Source organism: Heloderma suspectum, chromosome 3, assembly GCF_057233095.1.
Source record: "Heloderma suspectum isolate Gila_16-S chromosome 3, 16-S_ref, whole genome shotgun sequence".
Lineage (NCBI taxonomy): Eukaryota > Metazoa > Chordata > Lepidosauria > Squamata > Helodermatidae > Heloderma > Heloderma suspectum.
The window spans coordinates 94,813,485-94,837,356 of NC_139460.1; the positions used below are offsets into that span (position 1 = coordinate 94,813,485).

At 43.6% G+C, this 23,872-nt stretch overlaps 1 long non-coding RNA gene across 1 annotated transcript in view; it reads left to right on the plus strand.

Moving 5' to 3' along the window:
• LOC146349963 (uncharacterized) overlaps positions 1 to 23,480 on the plus strand; it is a 100,021-nt gene extending 76,541 nt beyond the window's left edge. The window contains exons 2-3 of the long non-coding RNA XR_014788825.1: positions 18,269 to 18,523; positions 21,636 to 23,480. This is a non-coding gene — a long non-coding RNA (uncharacterized LOC146349963). The remainder of the gene's footprint in view (positions 1 to 18,268; positions 18,524 to 21,635) is intronic.
• Positions 23,481 to 23,872: the final 392 nt, after the last annotated feature.

Genomic DNA, 23,872 nt, shown 5'->3' on the forward strand with positions numbered 1-23,872 from the left:
AATGCATGGCCACAGGGCCATGGCATAACCTGGCATCTGAGTAATAGGACTGCCTGCCCTTCTCACCAATCTGGAACTCAGAATAAAACATGGGGTAGGCATGATGATGGGCAAGGGCATTCTCACATAGGTTACGTGGATCATATGCTTATTCCAGCAGAAGTAACTATAGCAAGTCTGGACTAAACCCACTGCAGGCTGATGACTTACATCAGTAGTTGGATCCAGGATTTGTGTTGTGCAAGAGAAAAGGACCTTCCACAAGAGGAAGGGCTCCACTTGCAGAAGGTTCCTCCGCTCCACCTGATTTTGGGGGATTCCCCCTATCACCACCACCCCATACACACCACAGCTTGCCTCATTCAGCAGGGACTCCTGACTCTCTGTGTAACATTTCCAAGGCTTTGGATGGGCTGCTGTGGAAGAAGGGGGCAGGGAAATCCACTTAATGTTGTTGAACCAGGGGAAATCTCAGGGCCAGCCCTACCATTAGGCAGAGTGACGTGGTCATCTCAAGCAGCAGATGCTGGGAGGCAGCAGCAAAGTGTTGGAGGAGAGAGCTCTGGAGCATGCAGGGGGCATCCCCTAAGCTAGCCTGCTGCTTTCAGATGTGCTGGAGAATGCTGTCCCATTGCCAGACTCAAAGAAAGATTCAACTGGCAGTCCAGTCGGCTTTTGTACATGGAATGAGAGAGGGTGCCATCTTGTCCTTTGCCTCGGGCAACAAAATGTCTTGAGTCAGCCCTGGTAAATCTGGATCCAGTCCAATATTTTCATCTTTTAATTCACACCTTTAGTGATTCTCTGAACTCCACTTGGCTTTTGTACATGGAATGAGAGAGGACGCCATCTCATCCTTCGCCTCAGGCAACAAAAAGTCTTGAGTCAGCCCTGGTAAATCTGGATCCAGCCCAATATTTTAATCTTTTAATTCATGCCTTCAGTGATTCTCTGAACTCTTAAAAAAAGCTTTTTATATCTGTGTCATTATTTAGTAGGGGTTTCTCACTCGTGATGCATAGAATTTGCTGATTTTTAATTTTTGCTTCCCAGCTAGACCAGAAGCTGCATGTTATTTGCCACCATGAACTCATATTTTACAGATTGTCCTATGTGAATCAAATTTCAGAGCCTTTCACCCATTAATGCTGTATCTGATGCTATGTGTATTATGTATATCCTTCATCCTTAGAAATGTGGCTATATTGTATTTGGCTTTATTGATATTGTTGGCAAGGACATAATGATTCTCATTGTCTCTCCCTTTTTTATTACTGATGAACTCACATTTTTCTTATCAATCATAATGTTATCAGCTTGGTATTTCTGTCTTTGTCCATAGAATTACTAGAAATCTTAAATTGCTTCTCTTGAGCTCATGAAGTTTAACTTAAGATATTTCCATTTTGTAGTTTTCAGTTTACAAGTACTTCTTGAGATTAACCAATCCATGTAACATGTGCTTTATTAATATATTACCAATATTTGCTAGTCTTCTGGAGCTATCTGGCACACAATGAAATATAAACATATTTAAATCAGCAAAGTTGACTGAGTACACACAAAAGACAGATTGTTTGAATAAGCAAATGCCAGTTGTCCATTTGTGCTTAGACAATTAATGCACAAAAGCCAAAATTAAGTAATTCTGAGTTGCAGCCATTTCAGTGCAATAGTCAAGCACATGCTATTGCTTATATCTTTTCCACTGAATCTGAAATGATGGAGCTTCACCTTGGCAGATTGCCTCTTATTTATTTTATTTGAATCCACCTTTCCATTCCAATTGGAATCTTCATGGTGACTAGCAATATATGAAATATGGAAATCTATAGAAATACATTAAAACAACATATTATAACTAGGGCTGTTCTGACAAGTAATTATTTCATTAATCAATGAACACTTTTGGCAGTGACTGAAAACATACCCCTCCTTCCTTTGGCAAATTTTTAGGAGATTACTTTGAAAGGTATCAAAAGTCTTTGCCCAAAGAAAAAGGAATGTTTCTTGAATTTGATTTTTTTACCCTTAGGGATGGTGCGGGTGCCTGACTGGGTCTGGGAGTCCGGTGGACTCCCCCGCACACCTGCACCCTCGAGCCGCATCCATTTACACCTGTAATCTTGGTGCCATTTTGCACAAGACTAGATGTGCGCATAGTCGCGACCGCTATTTTTTTCACAAAATGGCACTCACAGCACTCGTGGATGGGTCCCAGGTGAGTGTGGACAGCTCAGCAAGTGCAAGGGGGGTTGAGCGTGCATCCAGGGGCTCGTGAGCAGGGGCTCAGCCGGCTCCTAGAGATCCTCGACGGGGGGAGGGGTGCCCATCCATCCCTGTTTACCCTCAGTGACATTAGCCCAAATCTATTTGGTTATGCATCATCATCTATTTGGCCATGTATCACTTTGTCATCCCATTCACTACATGATCCCAGTTGGCTGGGATCAACCATGTGACATGCAGGAAATATTACCTTTACTCTCAATGAGCTTTGTTTGCCCTCAGTGACATTGTCACCTAGCCAAATCTGATTGGCTACGAAGTATGATCCTGTTCACTATGTAAATCCCAGCTGGCTGTGATTGCCTAAGCAATTAAACCAGGAAGAGGGGAGAGTTCTGAAGGGGGGGGGGTGCGCGTGTGTGGAATGACACCAAAGTAGAAACTGGGAAGATTTGCAGCAAAGATGTTTGAGGGTTTGTTTGGTTGTTTGTTTTTTTAATGGTGAACATTCTCAGAAATATTAGTGTTTTTCAGGAAATATTTTGGGCCACGTCAAAAGTACTACTTTCACCCCCAAAATTGAAATGAGAAAACATTTGGTACGTAGGGTGGCCAAGTGTCATACTTTACAGAGTACAGTCCTCTATTTGAAGGTGTCCTCTGTTTGATGGGCTGCCCAGTCCAAGTCTGGTTTAAAGATAAAGACGTATAAGAAGGGAGAGCAGGGACAGTCCTTGAAGTTGCCCATCAGCACCTGGACTGCAGAGTGAGCTGGAGGTCACCTAGTCAGCCTTCTCCACTATGGTGAAATGTCTTGTATTTCTATTCAAATAACAGTTATTATTTCTAAATTTGCACCTATGTGTATACATTTGCATATGCAAATATTTTGCAAATTGGTGTCAGCTTTTGTCCTTTTTTTGGTGATGTATTTCCTCTTTCTTTCTTTCTTTCTTTCTTGGCATTGCATAAGTGTCATATTGGTTCAGCCCTATTTAAAATAGCACATTTTAAACCAATTAGCAATATCACCTTAGTTGAAGCCATTAATAAAACTACAGAAAGAACTGTCAAAAATAAATTAAATTTAATCCCACCCCACAATATCCAAGTGCCAAGCAGAGCTTCCTGAAAATTTGCTAGAAGTAGTAGAACTAGCCTGGCAGGGTCTTGCGGAAACTGTTCTGAAGGTGTTGCTAGTTACCACATAAATGGTCCTTGAGTGAGCAGATATCAGTCTGATCTCCCAAAAGGATCAGGAGCAGCATTCTATCAGACAATGAGGAGAATTGGCATATAATGAAACACACACTATATGAAACACACACTATATGAAACACACACTATATGAAACACACACTATATACACAACTTAGGAAAATCAAGTATTATCTGGTGACAGGGATGGGTGAAAACAACATGTAAGATATGTTAAAAGCAGCCTTCAGTGAAATAGTCAGGTTCTCTGTCACACAACACTGAAAAATAATGTATTTGATTTGGATCTCCAGACTTCATTTATTTCAAAAAATTACAGAGGTGCCACAAGTAGTTGTTTTTATGGTACAAGCAATTTGTATTATGGAAGGCAAGACTCCTGTACAATTATATATACCATGGTACTAGAGCTTCTGCATACCAGTATTGTGAGATTTGGAACACTATGGGCTTCTTTTTATGAAACAGGAACTTGATGTCGTTGTTCCCTCAGCCCAGCAAAATTGTCCCAATTACGTGTAATTAGAATATGAAAAGCAATTCTTCATAACCCTGAATAATGCATAGAACTCATCTTTACAATATCTATATCATTTTTGCATTGTAATGCCAGTATTCTGTCACCATCTTTACTATTATTTCGTTATTTCAGTTAATTCAAACCAGTGCAGTTTTACTTAGATATTTATAACTGGTTTATCAGAAATCACACATAACTCTTTCCTCAAGAAATAGATATGTATATCCCTGATTTCTTTTCTTATTTCACATAGGGATGGACCAATCAGTCTATTTCTGGTCCATATTCCATCCAATTTCTGCATCAGTTTGTGGTCTGTGTGTGCGTGTGTGTCTTTAAATGCACAAAAACTCACATTTATTGTCATATGAAACTTACCCTAATATACAAATGTTTGTATGTAATTTGCCCTAGTATGCACATTTCATATGGAACGTTTGAGCTGAGAACTGCATCACAAAATTTGGAGAAGCACAATCTGAGGGACAACTGTTGTTCTGATCTGTATATTAGTTCAGGAAATGCAAATATGCACACTGGAGAACCAGTGTGAAATCGTGGCTAGAGTGCTGGACTGGGAGCCGGGAGACCTGGATTCTAGTCCCCACTTGGCCATGGAAGCTCACTGGGTGACTTTGGGCCAGTCACAGACTCTCAGCCCAACCTACCTCACATGGCTGTTGTTGTGAGGATAAAATGGAGAGGAGGAGGATTATGTACGCCACCTTGGGTTCCTTGAGGAGGAAAAAAGGTGGGATGTAAATGTAATGAATGAATGAATGAATAAATAAATAAATAAGATCAGTTTGCTTAAAAATGCAGACCAAATGAAATCCTCCCCAATCCTTAAACACATGTTTTACAGCATAAGAGTTGTACATTCAACAGTTGTACATAACAGTTGCACATTTAAGGTTGCCTTTAGGTTAGCTGTGGGCATAGAGATGTGAAGGCCCAGAAAACCCCTCAGAAAAAAATGTTTTTTTCCCGTTTTTTCCCAAGGATGATTTTGTTTTTTCCCAAAAAAATTGGAAAAATTGAACAGCCTTGGATTATGAAATATTTTCTTTTAGAAGTTAAGACAAAGTATTCAAATATTTTTACCCAGCCTTTACTTCCCCCAAAATGATTTCTAAAGCACTTTTATAGAAAGACCAGAGATGTAAAATGTCTGGAAATAATGAAGCCATAGGGGAAAATATTTTTAATCCTCTCTGTAAGATTCCCAGCATAGTTAGTTCTTTCATTCCTTATTAAAATTATTGATTTAAAGTATATTTTACTGATAGACATCTATGCTCATTTCCCAGCATGTGAGTAGAGTCACCATTTTGCATTTTTGACAGTAAATGTGCATTCTTGACAGCTTGGATTTTGTTCTACAGAGTCCTGTGTTCCTGATGCTGCAGCAGTCATTTAATGTAGTTCCAATCTAGTCAAACAATAATTACAAATTTACTAAATGAGTTTACTTTTACAATATAATGATAATTTTATGAGCAAACTAAGTCATACATAAAATAACTTTAGGAACAGAAAGTCTTCTTTATGTTCCTAAAGCAGCCCTCCCCAACCTGGTGCCCTCTGGATATTTTAGACTGCCATGCCCAGCATTCTTGACCATTGGCCATGCTGCCTGAGGCTGATGGGAGCTGAAATCCAAAATATCTGGAGGGCACCAGGTTGGGGAAGGCTGTCTTAAAGCAACAAAGTGACTTTGGATATGTAAAGAACTCTAAAAAAGTATAAGTATTAGTTATTTTTCAATTTCCCCCAAATTTTCAGTTTTTCAGCAACAACAAAAAGCAAGGAAAAAACCCAGCTTTTTTCCCTGGCCACAAAATTTCTGGAAATTTTACATTTCTAGGTGGGCAGCTTGTGGCCCATCAGATGTTTGGGCTTACAACTCCCAAGATCCCTCATCATTGGTGATACTGGATAGGCTGATGGGAGTTGTAGGCCAAAATATTTGGAGGGCCACAAGTTCCCCACCCGTGTTAAGCCCTGGACTATATATATCCTGCTTTTATTAAAGACACAGCTCCTGTCAACCATGTCAGCTGTTTAGTTAAACCACCATAAGCACAGAGTGAAGCCACTGAAGAATCAAATGAAACTCTTTCTTAACACTTTGTCCTCATAAGACTCTTCAGTGACTACAGGATATTAGCTTTCAGAAACCAGACATTTTCACCTGTGTGCTCAACAGGTATTGGAAAACAAAATTGTGTTCTTCTGAGCCTCCTCTCCCTTAAAAATTGTTTGTTGACTGAAAACAAGAACATTATTTATAATATTGTATCCTGCCTTTCGCCAAGTAGCCTCAATGCAGCTTACATTTAAAACATGAAAATACAGTATTATTTATTTTTAAGATATTTGTATCCTGCCTTTCAGCAATGCCCAAGGTGACATACAACCAACATAATAAAAACCACAGTATTTATTTTATTTAAAAACAACAACACTAGAGACGGCAGCAAAAAAACAAAACAAAACCCCCCACCATTTGGGGGATCAAATGATAAAAGCACAAACAGCATAATAAAACTAGCAAAATAAGAACACTAGATAAAAAAGTGGAGCCTGAAAATAAAACCCAGCTAAAAACAACCGATGAGGGTAGGGATGTCAGAGAATTCTGAAACGGATCTCCACTGGCATTCCGCCCCCGAAATCTGTGGCAGAACGGCCTGCTCCCCTGCGGATCGCCCCCAGGATGAGACTTACCTGGGGTGGATCTTCCGGGTGGCGGCGGCTCCGGCAGCAGCTCCGGCAAAGGCAGCGGCCGGTCTTCCGACCGGCTGCCGCCACTGCCATTTCCAGGCTTGTGAAAAAAAAAAAGACGTGATAGGCTACGTAAAGATTTATGTAGCCTATCATGGCTAGGTTTAAAAAAAAAGAAAAAAAAGACGTGATAGGCTACGTAAATCTTTACGTAGCCTATCATGATTGGGGGTGGGTTTAAAAAAAAAAGCATACGCAAAAAACATATGCTATTTGCGTCCCTTTTTCATTCACCTTTTTAGCCTACGTAAATCTTTATGTAGGCTAAAACGGGGAATCAAAAGGGGACGCAAATGCTACCCGCTACACTATTTGCGTTCCCCTTGATTTTCGCCGTCATAGTCTACGTAAATATTTACATAGATTAAGACGGTAAAAAGAAGGAATGGAAATGGCGGCGGCCATAGCCGCCGCCATTTGCGTATGCGTTTTTTGTGTTTTTTTTACCCAGAGCCCTCCGCAGCCAGAAATCCGGCTGCGGACCACTCTGGCCTGGCTGGGCCGGGCCTGGCTGGCTGCTCCGCGGAGCTGCCGTGGAGCACAGCCAGCCATTTGAGGAGTCCGGGGGGAGGAACGGAGCACCTCCCCCCCCCACCATCAACATAATCCATGAAAGGAAAGTCACTTTCGTACATCCCTAGATGAGGGAATTAAAAGGGGTTTCAATTAAAAGCCACTAATGTCATGGGAGAAGGTTAGATTTCACCTGGCATCTAAAAGGTAGCAAAGAAGACACCAGGCGAACATGTCAAGGAAGGGAGTTCCAAAATCTGGATGCCATTGCCACCACAGAAAAATCCCTCTTTTCAGTAGCCACTGAAGGTGAGGATACCTGGAGAAGGAACTCAAGGAGAATCTCAGTTGGCAGGCATGTCCAGGGCTATATATAGAGTGTTTTTTTACAACAGGGGTGGTCAGAAGGTAAATCTCCAGAAGTTTTGGACTTCAACTCCTAGGAGCACCTGCCAGCATGGTCAATGGTCAGGACTGCTGTGAGTTGAAGTCCAAAATGACTTTCTGCCCACCCCTCTTCTACATGACTGTGGATCCTGGTAATCAGCGTAGTATTTGATAATCTGTACATCTCAAAGTACATCTGTACATCTCAAAGAAAGCAAAGTGGCTGTCTGATGAGGCTTTACAAGTAGCTGAGGAAAGAAGGGAAGCGAAAAGCAAGGGAGAAAGGGGAAGATATACCCAACTGAATGCAGAGTTCCAGAGAATAGCAAGGAGAGACAAGAAGGCCTTCTTAAATGAACAGTGCAAAGAAATCGAGGAAAACAACAGAATGGGAAAGACTAGAGATCTCTTCAAGAAAATTGGAGATCTCAAGGGAACGTTTTGTGCAAAGATGGGCATGATAAAGGACAAAGAAGGCAGGGACCTAACAGAAGCAGATGAGATTAAGAAGAGGTGGCAAGAATACACAGAAGAACTATACAGGAAAGATCTGAATGTCCCTGATAGCCATGATAGTGCGCTCACTGAACTTGAGCCGGACATCCTAGAGAGTGGAGTCAAGTGGGCCTTAGGAAGCATTAGTAACAACAAAGCTAGCGGAGATGACAGTATTCCAGCCGAGCTATTTAAAATCCTAAAAGATGATGCTGTTAAAGTGCTGCATTCAATATGCCAACAAATCTGGAACACTCAACAGTGTCCACAAGACTGGAAAAGGTCAGTTTACATTCCAATTCCAAAGAAGGGCAACGCCAAAGAGTGTTCAAACTACCGCACAATTGCGCTCATTTCACATGCCAGCAAGGTGATGCTCAAAATCCTACAAGCTAGGCTTCAGCAGTATGCGAACCGAGAACTACCGGAAGTCCAAGCTGGGTTTAGAAGAGGCAGAGGAACTAGAGATCAAATCGCCAACATTCGCTGCATCATGGAGAAAGCAAGAGAATTCCAGAAAAACGTCTATTTCTGCTTCATTGGCTACGCTAAAGCCTTTGATTGTGTGGATCACAACAAACTGTGGCAAATTCTTAAAGTGATGGGAGTACCAGACCACCTTACCTGTCTCCTGAGAAACCTGTACGAGGGTCAAGAAGCAACAGTAAGAACCAGACATGGAACAACCGATTGGTTCAAAATTGGGAAAGGAGTACGACAAGGCTGCATATTGTCACCCTGCTTATTTAACTTATATGCAGAGTACATCATGAGAAATGCCGGGTTGGATGAATCAGAGGTCGGAATTAAGATTGCTGGGAGAATTATCAACAACCTCCGATATGCAGACAATACCACCCTAATGGCAGAAAATGAAGAGGATCTAAAGAGCCTCTTGTTGAGGGTGAAAGAGGAGAGTGCAAAAGCTGGTTTGAAACTCAACATTAAAAAAACGAAGATCATGGCATCTGGCCCCATCACTTCCTGGCATATAGAAGGGGAAGAAATGGAAGCAGTGACAGATTTTACTTTCTTGGGCTCCAAGATCACCGCAGACGGTGACTGTAGCCATGAAATTAAAAGACGCTTACTCCTTGGGAGGAAAGCTATGGCCAACCTAGACAGCATAGTAAGAAGCAGAGACATCACCTTGCCGACAAAGGTCCGTCTAATCAAAGCTATGGTTTTCCCAGTAGTAATGTATGGCTGTGAGAGCTGGACTATAAGGAAGGCTGAGCGCCGAAGAATTGATGCTTTCGAACTGTGGTGCTGGAGAAGACTCTTACGAGTCCCCTGGACTGCAAGGAGGTCAAATCAGTCCATCCTAAAGGAAATCAACCCTGAGTGCTCATTGGAAGGACAGATAATGAAGCTGAAGCTCCAATATTTTGGCCACCTAATGCGAAGAGAAAACTCCCTGGAAAAGACCCTGATGCTGGGAAAGACTGAAGGCCAAAGGAGAAGGGGACGGCAGAGGATGAGATGGCTAGATAGCATCACGGATGCATTGAATATGAACTTGAGCACGCTCCGGGAGAGAGCGCAGGACAGGAAGGCCTGGCGTGCTATGGTCCATGGGGTCACGAAGAGTCGGACACGACTGAATGACTGAACAACAACAACAACAACAACATCTCAAAAGCCCGCACCTATAGATTCTATACCATTGGCAGGGTCTCCCCATCTGATTCACAACCTCCCCTGCTGTGCCACCTCCAACCTCTCGGTGCAGCAATTCATTTTAAAAGCTTCCATTGGTGTCAATAGAAAACTGTTCAGAAACATCAGCCAGTCCAGAATGCTGCAGTCAGACTATTCACCAGGGCCAGTTACAGGGAATATGTGACTACTTTGTTACGAGAGCTTCACTGGCTACTAGTCTGTTTGGGGGGCACAATTCAGTGTGCTGGTTATGACCTGTCAACACCTACATGACTTTGGACCAAGCTATCTGAAAGATATGAGCCTGGATGAGTTTTAAGATAGTCAAGAGAGACCCTTCTCTCTGTCCCACCAGCATGAGAAGCACATCTAATAGGGCCTTCTTGGTGGCTGCTTCCATGCTCTGGAACTCCCTGCCTAGAAAGGCCAAGCTAGCTCCAACATTGTTGTTCTTCCTCCAGCTGGCAAATATGCTTTTATTCAGCTAGGCTTTGGGCTTTTAAGAGGTAGGATTTAACTTGTGGTTTAAAACTAGACCTGTGCACAAATAATCTCTTAGAATTGTCCATTCTATTTGTAAGCAGAGAGCTTAGAGGGGAGGGGGACACCATTTCACTGAATTTCTCCAGAAGGAGGGGGAGAAATTGAGCAATTCTCACAGGTAAGGCTCACCACTGGCAGGGGCTGTAGCACAGCTTCTTTATTTTTCCTAAGTTTTATGTTGTTGTTTTGCTTTCTTGTGCTGCCAGTGCATGTGTGTTAGCAGCCTGGCCCTCATTTTGTATCCTCCACAATGCAGGTGTGAGGCGGGCAGTGCAGTGTCTAACACCAGGAAGAGGCGGAGCTAGTGCTGTGCCAAAATCTCTCCTACCATTTCCTGTCTTTGAGAATGATCCATAATGGAAAGGCAAGAGATAAATGTAATCAATAACCCAGGAGGTGGGAATAATGTTGTAGAGTCATGATGGGGTAAAACAGACAGGACAACTTCAGTTGACAGGCAGGGCACTCACATCTTGGATTTCTTCATTAGATTTTCTCCGCAAGGTGGAGAGTGACTGACTACAGCCTTTCTCCCTAATGTGCTAGACTGTTGTTGTTTTACTTGCTGTTTTACTTGCTTGTCATTTTCTTGCTGTTTTACTAACTGGAAATTTTTTACTTTATGTGGAACACTGAAAAATGGCATTCACCACCAGTGTTCTGAAGTGATATAGTCCATTCTTCTTCCTCAGGATTCTGTTACCTCATTTCTGCTGCATGTGTAGACCGGACCTGTGGCAGCAACTATGAGACAGTTCTCTCAAAATGCCTAGTATTTGGGAGGGGTGTGTGTGTTGCATCTGTGGTGTAGTGGTACCATAGCTCACAGGGTCAAAGCACCAGGACTTTCTGACTAGCAGGGCAATGATGTTATTTGCTACCCTCTCAGACTTCCCTGTTCCCTCTGAGCTTAGCTGCAATCCTCACAATAGTTCCAGCAGAAATAATTTTTCCCAGCAACAATATATTGTTGTGAGCTATCCCTGTTGTTATAATGCAAAATATTTTGGAGTGGCTTGGTCTCAAATGGGCAATTAAGATTGATTTGCTTTACAAAAGACCTGTTTGTGGTGGAGATGAACACTGCTACAACTGGTTTGTTGACTTGGAGTTAAAATGTTTCTCCCTGGTGCTAGGAAAAGAAACCCCTGGAAAATCTGGCATGCGTGCGTGCATGCGTGTGTGTATGTGTGTATAGATACGGATCAACACTGCTACCTGCATTTTTGAACTCTCCTTGGGGGCGTGGCTATGGGGACTGTCATGATGAGTGCCTGCACTTCAACATTTACCACTTCACCACTCTTCCACATGTTAAGCATTTTAGAGTTTTGAAATGGGTAAATATGAGGGTCAAAAGCGGCTGATGCAAAGCTAGAATTGTACCTTCACAATGCCACTATCAGGATCTGGCTGTCTAAATCACCCTCCCCACCCACAATATCTTTCCATTTCTCTCTGGATGCGTAGAGGTACATGTACTGGATGCTATCCATTTTACTTTTAAGTGAGGAATATGTCAAAAAAAGAAAGCACAATAAAACAGGGCAAAAGAAAGCACAATAAAACAGTCACCATTCGCAGACATGATTCACTGCGTTTACTGAGCTCAAGAAATTGATCCTCATCATAGACTTTCAAATGCCACATGCAATATATGTGTTCCTCTGTCTAGATGGAATCATGGCTTCCAGGGTACAGAGCTGTTTCAGTTCACCAACAGCCATGAGATGTATTTATTTTCCCCTATTTCTGTTCTCCATTTACAGTTAGCTTTTGCATTGGGAGGTTTTCATTAAGCTCTATGTAATAAACACACACCACTTGGAAAATTTATTTTGCCATATGCACTAACATATATCAAGATTTACTGTAGTTAGTTACCTGTGGCTGTTCATCAATAATTTAGGAACAGAGTAAAATTACATCACTTAAAAGATCTCATGGCTCTTTGGAGATCCTGCACTCTATGCAAGTAATAAACAGGAGCTCTTATATCAACCCCTCCTTTACATCATTAAATAGTTGTGTGTGTACTTTGTTAATAGATTTCTATGGAATTTCGGTCCTCTTTAGTTATAGGCTGCTTTCACAGATGACACAAAAATGCCTTTTTGCCTCTAATACATTAAAAAAAAAACATGGGTGAATAAGGTTAATGTGGCATGTGAAGCAGAAAATAGTCTTTCTTAAATGGAATGATTGGATGGATGCACATTTTTCTGTTCCTTTGAACAGATGCATTCTTAAATATGTATTTTACTACAGGGAAACTCAACATCCGCTCCCATACCAGAACATACTGGGTATATTATTTCTAAGAAAATGTTAAGGTTTGGAAGCACACCATGAGGTTCACTGTGACATCACCTAGATATTAGGAATTTAGGAAACTCATTTGTCAAGAATTGTATTCTTGCTTTGTGCTTTTAAGTGAAGAAATCTATTTCCTTTTTGTGTTCTGTGTGGCCACTCCATTTGTCAAAGACAAAACAGCATATAGTGATGTAACCAGCTATCCCTGTGAGATTTGTTATCTCAAGATAGCTCCAGCCTTCAAAGCCAGAGTAAGACTCAGTTAACTGGGACCAAATAATCTTAGCAGCATTCCTGTGGGAACATTTCCCCATCCCTTGCAGAGTTCGAGAAGTTGCGGTGTTTGACCGGTGATTGGCCCCTTGAAATCTTCTCTGAATTGTCAGGGATCTGAGCATAAAAGGGAGAGGTTTAGCTGCCCATCTGCCTTTGTCTACCACCTGTGCCAACTTGCTTTCTGGCTTGTGAGCTCTTGGATCCTGGATTGAGCCCTGTCCGGCTATTGGGAGACCCATGCTTAGGTAACACATAGGATAGGGTTGGCTATTGTTTTGTTATTTTTTGCCTGGAACATTGTTCCAAAGGTTCTCTCTTATTCTTGTACACCTTTTTATCCCTCTCCCCTTACCCTATATAAATAAACTCCAGAGCTGTGTGTGTGCTTTCTTCCAAGTAAACCACAGTACTAAATTCAGAGCCTCCTGCTTGGCTAATTGCTACTGTGTAAAGCTTCAGACCTGGGGCTTGAAATAAGAAGGGCCAGCTTGGACCCTGATTTCTGCACCCTAAGGGTGTCCTGAAAGATCTGAGAGTTGCCTGGCTCAGGCTGAGGTGGAAGTATGGTGGCAGTCTACCAGATAACTGTTTGCCCCTGCCCACTTTGCAGGGACTTTGAGCAACCCACTCTGTCCCCTCTCCCATCACTCATTGAAGCTTTTCTTGTGATAGCAGCCCTAGCTTTTTCTAACATTACATTCCCCTCACTTCACCATGCTTCTTTCTTTTTTACCACAGAAATAAGGACCCATCTAGCTGAAATAGAATAGAATTGCTTTAAACTAGCAGGGGAGATCTCAGCTAAGTGAACATAGGTAGCTACCTTGTACCAGATAAGACTATTTACCCATCTAGCCCAGTATGGCCTAGTCTAACTGACAGTGGCTCTCTGGCAGACATATCTCTCATCACCTGTTATCTCATCCTTTTAATTGGAAATGCCAGGGGCTGAACCTGGGACCTTCTACATGCAAAGTGTCGTTCTCCACAGTGCATCGTTAGAATTTGGTACCACAAGTTGTAGTTATGGCCACTACTTTGGATGCCTTTAAAAGAGGATTGGACAAATTCATGGAGGATAAGGACATTAATGGCTTCTAGTCCTGATGGCTATATGCCACCTCCAGTGTCAGAGGCAATATGCCTATGTATACCAGTTTGTGGGGAACATGAGTGGGAGGGTGCTCTTGCACTAATGTCCTGCTTGTGGGTTTCCCACAGGCAGCTGGTTGGCCACTGTGTGAACAGAACGCTGGTCTAGATGGGCCTTGGTCTGATCCAGCATGTCTCTTCTTATGTTTGACCCTCATCAAGCACAGAAAAGGACACAGATGGGGTAAGGGTAAGGCATCTCTGGAAGACTCACTGTCCTTGACTCCAGTCCTTCCATGTTGCTTTAATGGACTGCTCAGATTTGGAAGACTCACTTCCATGGCAGCCCCTGTCATCCCCACACCAAAGGGGCTAATGGCTACAGAACAAGGCAGCAGCACTCTAAGGGCACAGAAGCTTCTGAGAGATGGTGGAGCCAACCACAGGACTGAGATCTCAGAAGACCAGTGCACCTTGCTGAAGCAACAGCTCCTCTTCCATGGGTGACTGAGAGAACACTTCAACCAATTTTCTCACAGTGTTCTGTCCAAGGTCCTGACCACTTCTGCCTTGCCTAAGCCAAACTGTGCTGTACCTGTCTTGACCTGACCTTACCAGATGTGACTCTAATTTACTTGCCATGACCTGATGTTACTGAACATGACTCTGCCTTACCTGCCTTGACCTGGCCTTACTGGACATGACTCTACCTTACCTGCCATTATGCTGCCCTTCCAGTAAGTGCCATTGTTGCAGTCTGCTTCCTCTGTGAGCTCAGAGCTCAGCCAGAGCAGGACATAATGCATGTGCCCTGGTATTGTCTTATAGCCCCTCTACATATCGATAGCAATGTTATCAAAACTGTTTTGATTGAATAGTCCTACTAATCGGCGGCAGTTTGGAGCTCAAATGTGACATGACCATTCCTCATTTTTACACTGCTTTTTTCTGTTCAGCTCATGCAGTCTCTGAAGAAATGGTGATGTAAACGTTTAATATGTTCAGCTGTTATGTTTTGTTACAAGGATTGAAGATGAAGGGGTTCACAGTACAAGGGAAAATATGTATCTTTTACTGGAGGTTTGTGCCAGCGGAGTGATACATTGAAAACATGGTGTGCTGGCAGTTACTGTTACTTTTACTATTGAGAGGGGAATATGAGGCCAAGTTTCTGTCTTATATATAGAATGGCTGGATCGAAATTAGTACCATCTGATTGGAAGATAACAAAATATTCTTAAGATGTCTATTGGTCCTGAGTTTAAACACAGATGGTATGACAGAATGTTGGCAATGACAAAGCTGATTGGCTGGAGAGTTCTGACTGGAGCAAATATAAGGAGCTGTTGAGAGGCTTCTGGGGGAGTTTGTTCGAGAGAGAGATCATCTGAAAGTGTTGCCAGGGAAGAGTGACAATGGAAGTGTCTTCAGGAGAGGCTGAGGAAAACAGCAGCTAGACCAGGAAGCAGAAGGCCAGCAAATATGGAGAGGTAGACTCCAAAAGCAGCCTTCAGGAAGAACTGAGGCCTAAGTAAGAGTTGGTGGAAGTCTGAAGACATAGCAAGCTGGTAGACCTGATTGAAAGTGTCAAGGGACGCCTAGTAAACTGCATATAAGGTCCCAGGTGGCAGTACCCTTACCAGAAGGAAGCCAACAGTATAAAGCCTGTGTGTTAACTGGGATGGAGCTTGATAGGGGAACTGGCTTAAGTTTGGTTAGCTTAAGTTTGGGAACTGTAGCTTCTATAGCCTGACTGATGGTAACAGTAACATAAAACCCTTGTTTTTAAAGTTACAATAACCACAAATTATGAGCTTTCTTGTTTTATTCCTTTTTAATAATTTTTTTTCATTTCTTTATTTATTTTACTTGTACCTTTAATCTGTTTGTCTCACACTGAATGACCAACTACCTTAAATTTTAAAAAATGTGTTAAATAAGGGAGGGTAGTTTTATAGTGGCAGCAGAAGTGAATGTGGGATAACCTATTTGGGGTCTTTCACATATTGGTATTACTAGCAGTAGGATGCCCCAGTGTAGTAAAGTGTGTGGGGGGGGGGCTTCTTCACAGAGCCACTAATCCCTGGCACCAGGGCAAATTTGCTTAACCAAATAACTGATAAATGGCCTAATATACTCTCTTATTTGCCAGCAGAAAGCATTCCAACAAATCTATCAAACACCCATTTCCTCACCAAACCTCACACCACTACAACCACTCACACTGCAGTGGTCGCAACACCCTCAGAGTGGTTCCTGGCAGCATCCTCATACAAACATTTATAAAATACATTTTGAGTGGTTTATTTTTAGTAAACGTAATGTACAAAACCTAGCCCAAATTAAGATCATTACGTCCCACTGATTTTAATGGAAGTATTCATTATGTGGTTAAATCCCTCCCATTGAAACCAATGGAGCTTTAAACTGATTATCTTTGACTGGATCATGCCCCATGTGGATTCTGGCTAAAGACATTACTGTAAAAATAGACTCCCATGGTCTTTTTGAAAACTCTCTCTCTGTTCCCAGATAATGTGATTTTACTTCTTTACAAAAATATCCTGTCTTTTTCTTTCAGTTCTCTAAATTTAACCTCTGACCTCAAATCTGATTAATTTCAGAAAGACACTGTAAATAGAAATGAGCTGACAACTTTGCTGATGAAACCGTAGGCAAAACAGGGCCCAAGTCACTCCTATAAACCAACAGTTGTAAAACCATTTTTTGCATATCTAGATTTGGTTTGTTTGTAGACATGCTGCGCTGAGGCAAATTCTGCACTGAGGCAAATTCCTAATTCACAGCAGGCTTACAACAGGCTTACAAATGCAGTAGTAACAAGCTGCCTGAAAAGTTAAGATTAAGAAATAGAGCTTGATATGATGGCTAACCTTTTTAGGCTACTGAATCTTAATAGCAATGTGTGGTAGCCCATCGCAGTGTGCTAGCCTGCCCCCTCCCTTCTCTCCATTTTCTTTGACGATTTTACTCTATATAATCACCTTACATCCAGGTGATTAGGGATAAGTTGAATTATCACAACCTGGAAACTCACTGCTTGAATCTTGCAGTTCCTCTCTTGGCTCTTCCATTGAATGCTCCATGTACCTTGAGTAGTCCCAGTGAAATTCCTTGAGGTTTAACTATGGCTGGGTACATAATAAAGGCTTCTATCATGAATTCTGACTTTGGGGCTAGTTCATACATTTCCAGAATTCAAGGTGGCAGTGCCTATGATGACCTTCTGTTCTCAACAGATGCCTTGTTTGGAGCAATTCTGTAGAAATTAGGCAATTCAGGAAATGGCAGAAATTGAGAATGCTGGCAAAATTTAGTAGCTGGAATGGACCTGGACTCAGACCCAATGAACAGACAATGGGTACGTCTGGAAGCTGGGGCCTTGCTCTGGAAATACCAAGCATGTCAGAGATTCTTGTGGGGTGCAGGTGGGGAGCTCCAGGAGGCAACACTCCCAGCATCTGTTTTGCCTGGGAAGATAGCCCTGCCTTCCTCCTTTGATTGAGGAATCAGAACCTTGGTGAAGGGGTAGCAGGAACCTCCCCAGGCCACTGGAGCCAATGCCTAAGAAATAGGGCAAGGATCCTTTTGGTGCAACTGCTATCCTCAGAGAAGGTGTAGCTAGAGACAATCCTTTGGCTGTAGGACTATTAAAGCCCATAGCTGACAACTCTTAGCTGCTGCTCTGAGTGCCTTGCATCCCACCTTGGATATTTGCTCCACAGGAAGCTGACTGGGCTTCTAGATTCCTGCCCTGTTGCCAAGTCTCACAAACACCCCTGTGGGGTCCCAGCATGGAACAGGTCCCCATAACTTTTGCCCTGAATTTCATTGTTATGTGAACATTCCCACAGAAATTAATATTAGAATGTAAATGTATGCCAGCCAGGAGAAACAAAATCATTTAAGACTGAGCCTCAAGACTCTCATAGTATGGCAGGGAATAAAAACGCTGAACAGCAGATTGAAATAATAAATAATATAGCTACGAAGTAGGAGATTCTCTCCCTAGTTACAGACACATGGTGGTTACCTATCAGCCCAAGTAGTTGTTTAAAACTCTGGATTTTTATGAGTTTTGATTTTTTGTGTTGAAATGTGCATGTTTGATGAGAGGGAATCTTCGGTGAAGCAGCTTATGATTTACTAATCATAAATCAGACATAGCCATAAAAACTCACAAAGGCTGTTTCTTTTCATTCTCCACAGAACTGTGCAGTCTTTCCATTACCTCAGATGGGCATGATGTCCAGACTTGTAGTGGTCCAGATGAAGGGAGGGTGCAAGAGAATGGTACAATTAATGAGTTGGTTTGACCAATCTTACTCAGAGAAAACTACAAATCCCATGATCCCAGCAGGAAACAATAGCTCTGAACATCCTTTGGGCAAGGAAGGCAGGCTGCCTTTGTATAGTGAGCCACCCTCCTTTCTGCTGTTGGTTACTCCCTCACTCTTTGCAAAGGTAAGTTGTGTTCTTGGGGGTGGGGTTGCTTGTGCAGAATGAAACCTATGCCATCCAGGTTTTGGTGAACATTCCTTGTGGGGTTTTTAAACGTATTTGCAAGGAATGCTCACAAACCCCAGATGCTTTTGACAGGATATTCACCTATCTCCCCACTTATCTGTGTGCTTGTATTTATGCTGTTGACTGACCTAGGGATGGCGCATGGGATGGGCTAAGCAATTCTATAAAGATTTTAAAGAAAAGCAAGCAAACATTGAGGGATTTGTCATTAATTCAGCATGGCACCTCCTAGAACCAGTAGGCCCTGGAACCAGATGCTCCTGCTGACTGGAAGGTGACAAGGCACCTGTAGATGTGATTAAAAGAAAACAGCTTTTTAAAAGTGAAATTGGGGATGAACAGATTTCATGCCCTACCCTGCTCTTTTCCTTTCTTGTTCCATGAGTTCACTCTGTCCTGTATTCCACTCCTCCTGAATTCCAGTTTAACCAGAATAATTTCTAAAATTAATTTGGAATTGGAGTGTGCACAATTTGTCACAAATTTCAGTTCTTTCATTTTCATCATTTCCCCTCTCCACATTACAGATGCCCATGTGCACGCTGATAAGATGCCACAAGAAATCCATCTTAATGTGGCTGTATGTACTATGATTGCATCAAAAAAAAATTTTGTGTGATGCTTTATTGCTGCACAGGTGTGCATGTATACATCAGTAAAATACCAAACAAAGAGGATGTTGATACAATTGGATACTACCACATGGATTGCGGGCGGAGGGTTGTAGTGTTTTATTGATGGGTAAATTAGAACCCCCAAATCCAGGCAGGAATTTTGGATGTGAAGAATTTCTGAAGCATCCTTAAGTGCAGCCTTCTCCAAACTGGTGCCTTCCAGATGTGTTGGACTACAACTCCCATCATCAATGCCCATGCTGGCTGGGGCTGGCAGGAATTGTACTCCAACACATCTGGCAGGCACCTGGGCTCCATCTACATGGGGCTTTTACTCTAGTTCTACTCCACCCCCAAGTTGATCGTGGCAGATGACGCACACTGCCCTCTGTAGCTAGCCCAGCATAGGGTTGGCGGAGAATTTCTCCCCGAAACTTCGGGGGGCCAAGCGCCAACGTGTTCAGCCCCCCGAACAAGTTTTGGGGGAAAATTCTCTGCACCCCCCTGCCCCCCGCAGCCCCCCGGGACGGGACTTAACTTTCCCGAATGTCCCTCCCGGCGGCAGGTCCCGGCGGCGGTTCATCGGGTCTTCGTCAGGGGCGGGGGCAGCAGCCGATCTTTTGACCGGCTGCTGCCGCTGCCATCCCAATAAAACTGAAAAAAAAAAACGCCCCCGTGATAGGCCACGTGACGATTAACGTAGCCTATCACGGCTAGATTTGCAAAGTCAGCTGTGATAGGCTACGTAAATCGTCACGTAGACGTAGCCTATCACAGGTGACTTAAAAAAAAAAAGCGCGTACGGATAATGGCGGCCCCCATAGGGAGCCGCCATTCGCGTTTCTTATTTGGTCCCTGTAGTCTACGTAAAGATTTACGTAGACTATGGCAAAAATAAGGGCAACGCAAATAGCATTGCCCTTATTTTCGCCGTAGTCTACGTAAATCTTTACGTAGACTACAGCGACCAAATAAGGAACGCGAATGGCGGCTCCCTATGGGGGCCGCAATTTGCGTACGCGCTTTTTTTTTTTAAAGTCACCCGTGATAGGCTACGTGACGATTTACGTAGCCTATCACGGCTGACTTTGCAGATCTAGCTGTTATAGGCTACGTTAATCGTCACGAAGCCTATCACGGGGGCGTTGTTTTTTTTTTAACTTTTTAGTTCGCGGCCGGGCAAGGCGAGGCGCCTCCTCTCCGGCCTGAATTTCGGCCGGGCAAGGCGGGAAGCCTCCCCCCCGGCCTGAATTTCGGCCAGGCGAGGCAGGAAGCCTCCCCCCCGGCCTGAACTTTGGGGGGGAGAGCAGCGAAGCGCCTCCCCCCCACTGCGAAAAGCTGCGAGACCAGGTAAGTGGGTTTCGTGCACCCCTAGCCCAGCATTTCTTGCCCCAAATCTGGGTTTTTTTCAAACTCATTTTGTGATGGATTTTCCCATCACAGTGGCTTCAGTGCAGCATGGGAGTCTATGTGACCTCAGCTGGCTTCAGCGCGGGGCTGGTGGAAGTGGCGCTGATTGGCAGAAGGGAAAGTAGCGTGGGGCGGGGGCAGAGGGAGAGCAGAGGGGTAAACATGTTTACCTGGAAGTAACCCATTGCCTGCAGTTCCACATCGCTGCCTGCCTCTCCCTTTAAGCAGTTGGGAGCCAGCCCCGCTGTTCTGAAGCTGTGCAGCTGCGCAGGAGCACAGCTGAGAAACGGTGGAAGCCTGTTGATTCGAAGCTGCGCAGCTGAGAAAGGGTGGATGCCAGGGTGGATGATTTTCATGAACATGTACTCAGAAGCACTTCATTGAGCCTGTGTTTGTGTGTGTGGGGGGGCTGTTGATTGGGCAGTTAATATACCTCAAAGATTACATGCCAGTCACTCTCCCTCCTCCTCAGCTCTGTGCTCTGTGCTCTCAGCACCTGCTCAGTCTCCGGGCGGCGGTGGCTGCCTGTTTGCCTGCCTGCCTCATAAATGTGTGTGTGTGTGGGGGGGGGGGGGTATGCAGGGTTTGTCATCAACATCTACTCGTAAGCAAGTCCTGCATTGTGCCTCTGCTCGTTGGCTGCCCTGCACCTAAGCAATTGCTGACATCCATTTGTACTTGCAGCGGGACTCACCCAACCCACCCCAACTAATGTGGCTTCAGTTCCCGTATACACTTCAGACGTGGAGGAAGACAGCACTGTGTGTACTGTGTGTGGGAAGAGCTAATTCGATTCTGTGAAAATGCGGATTTTGCCCATATCACTTCACAAAGTGTTTCCATTTAGATGGCCCCCAGGTTGGAGAGGGCTGCACTCAAGGAGGCTTCACAAATTCTCCTCATTCAAAATTCCTACCTGGATTTGGGGGTTCCAAAACACTGCTTAAGTGAAATACAAAAAAAAAAAACAAGAAAAGCACAAAGTTTCTCCTTGATTTCAGTGAAATATCCCACATTCCTTTCAGATGCAGGCTTACTGATGATGGAGATGGTGAAGCATATCACAAACTGGAGCTGAACCAAAATTTCTCAGAAGACTTCCCCCCCCCCCCGAGAAACCTGAGATCTTTCTTCTTCTCATCTTCCTAGAAAAAGAAGGCCACTCCGCAGAATTTTATCCAAATATTTTATCCTAATGGTGGCCACCACAAATGTTTTGTGTGTGTGTGTGGTGGCTACCATTTTCTCCTCACAATGTCCTGGAATGATGCTAGATCCGGGTTATTGTAGAGTACGCAAAATGGTGGCCATGCTGCCCATGCAGTTGCTGCTGCTGCCAACTGCAGCGGCAACAGCAGCGGCAGCCACCTTAGGCAAGAAGTAAAAGAAGAAGAAGGAAAGAAGTGGTGCTGCTGCCACTGCTCGTGGCAACCCAATGCTAGAGAAACGGTAGGAAAATTTCTCCCCCCCTGGATAAATTCAGTTAAGTGGTTCCCCAATTTCTCTGCCCACAAATAGGGTGGAGAATTGCTGCATTTGCACACAGCTCTATCACAAAGAGAAAACAAGAGTAGGCCTTCAAACTGCATATTAAATAACTTTTTAAAAATCATTATTATTCCTTGAAGAAGAAAAAAAAGGTACCTTAGGGAAATGGCTTTGGAGTCTCAGTGAGACGGGGCATTTCTACACCAGCCTAAAATCGTGCATTTAAAACGGGGCTTTCCACTTCTGTTTTAAATGCAGGATCACCACTGATTCCCTTTACACGCGCTTCCTTCTCTGTAGGTGGCCATTCCCATAGTGTTATGTTTCCGTGAAGAGGCGTTACACACGCTCCAGGTTCAGCAATACTTGCTCCTGGGTTCCTGCCCCTTTCCCTCCCCTTGCACATTACTGTGGATGGGGACTGACATGCGGACAGCCTCCACACCAATCTCCCCGGGCCCCGCCTCCCTCTTCCATGCTTTTGGCCAGTCCCTGCCGCTCAGCCCCTCTGCTGCTCCTCCGCTCTGCCGCCCCCCTTCGCTGCTGCTCTGCCGCTCTGTTTTGAACAGGCAGGCTGAAAATGGCGAGGAGCCAAAATGGTGCAGGAGCAGGAAGGCTGAACCCCCATCAGACCTTCGTCACCACCTTCGACATCATGACCACGCCCCCAGCAACTACACTCAGTGCTTCATTCACACCAGGGGAGACATAAACGGGGAGGACATGGAGCTCCATTTGCGCATATCTGGAAAAATACCCTGTGAGCAAAACACGGGGTAGGTGGGAGGAAATAGTGGAATAATGACTGGACAACAACGACATCATGTAATGGACCCACACAATTCGGTGAGTGAGCAACCATGAATGCGCAATAAACTTGAGGTGTAGAGATCCCCAGGATCTCTATTGTGTAACATGTGTGTTGGCTTTCCACGCTAGCTGGAACCCTGATTCTGTTAGGATGGGGCTGAGGAACCCTTTCTATGCATGATGCCTTGTCATGTGATTCACAGGTGGGGGCTAAAGTGACTTAAGGTTTTGCTTTGCAGCATCCTGAGTGCCATGGCCAAGAGTTCAGTTGCCAGCCTGTATTTGTACTTCATCACCTTGGGAAATCTTGAAGATGTTCTTTTTCTTAATTCAGGAAGGCTGAGTAGGACAAAGTCTGAGAAACCCCTGTGCTAGACAGAGCAATGGGCAAAAGACAGAATATGTATGCAGCCTATGAATCCTTTTTCAGAAAGTGAACTAAAGCTTTCTGTCAGGCACCAACATTTAGCTATAATTAACAGCTTTATCTCAAGCTTTGGCTCTAGGAAATGTTTTTCATACTTGCTTTCTAAAAACACATTGTTGCATTCAAATAAAGCTTTCGGAGAGCTTATGGGACTGATTATTGCCTGAAAAAAGAAGGAAAGAAGTGGGCAGAGGCAATGGATAACCATCTATAAACAACCATTATGCATGAATTCCATCTTCAAGAACAAATGTTATCACTGAATGAGAACAAAGTATAGATGGATTGGCTGTTATCATTTTCAATATTTTTATTTTGTTTGCCCATGATTCAGACTCCTTCTGTAGAAAATATTGTCCCTACTACAGTCTTGGTTGTGTATCAGGAAGGAGTCTGCAAAAAAAAAAAAAAAATCATTTATATCCGCAGTAGGGTGGCCACTTACACATCACCAAAAAAAGAAGAAATGTATAATCAAAAAAGAGTATAAGAGGGGGCACAAATTTGCATAAAATGCGCATGTGTACATCTATAAAT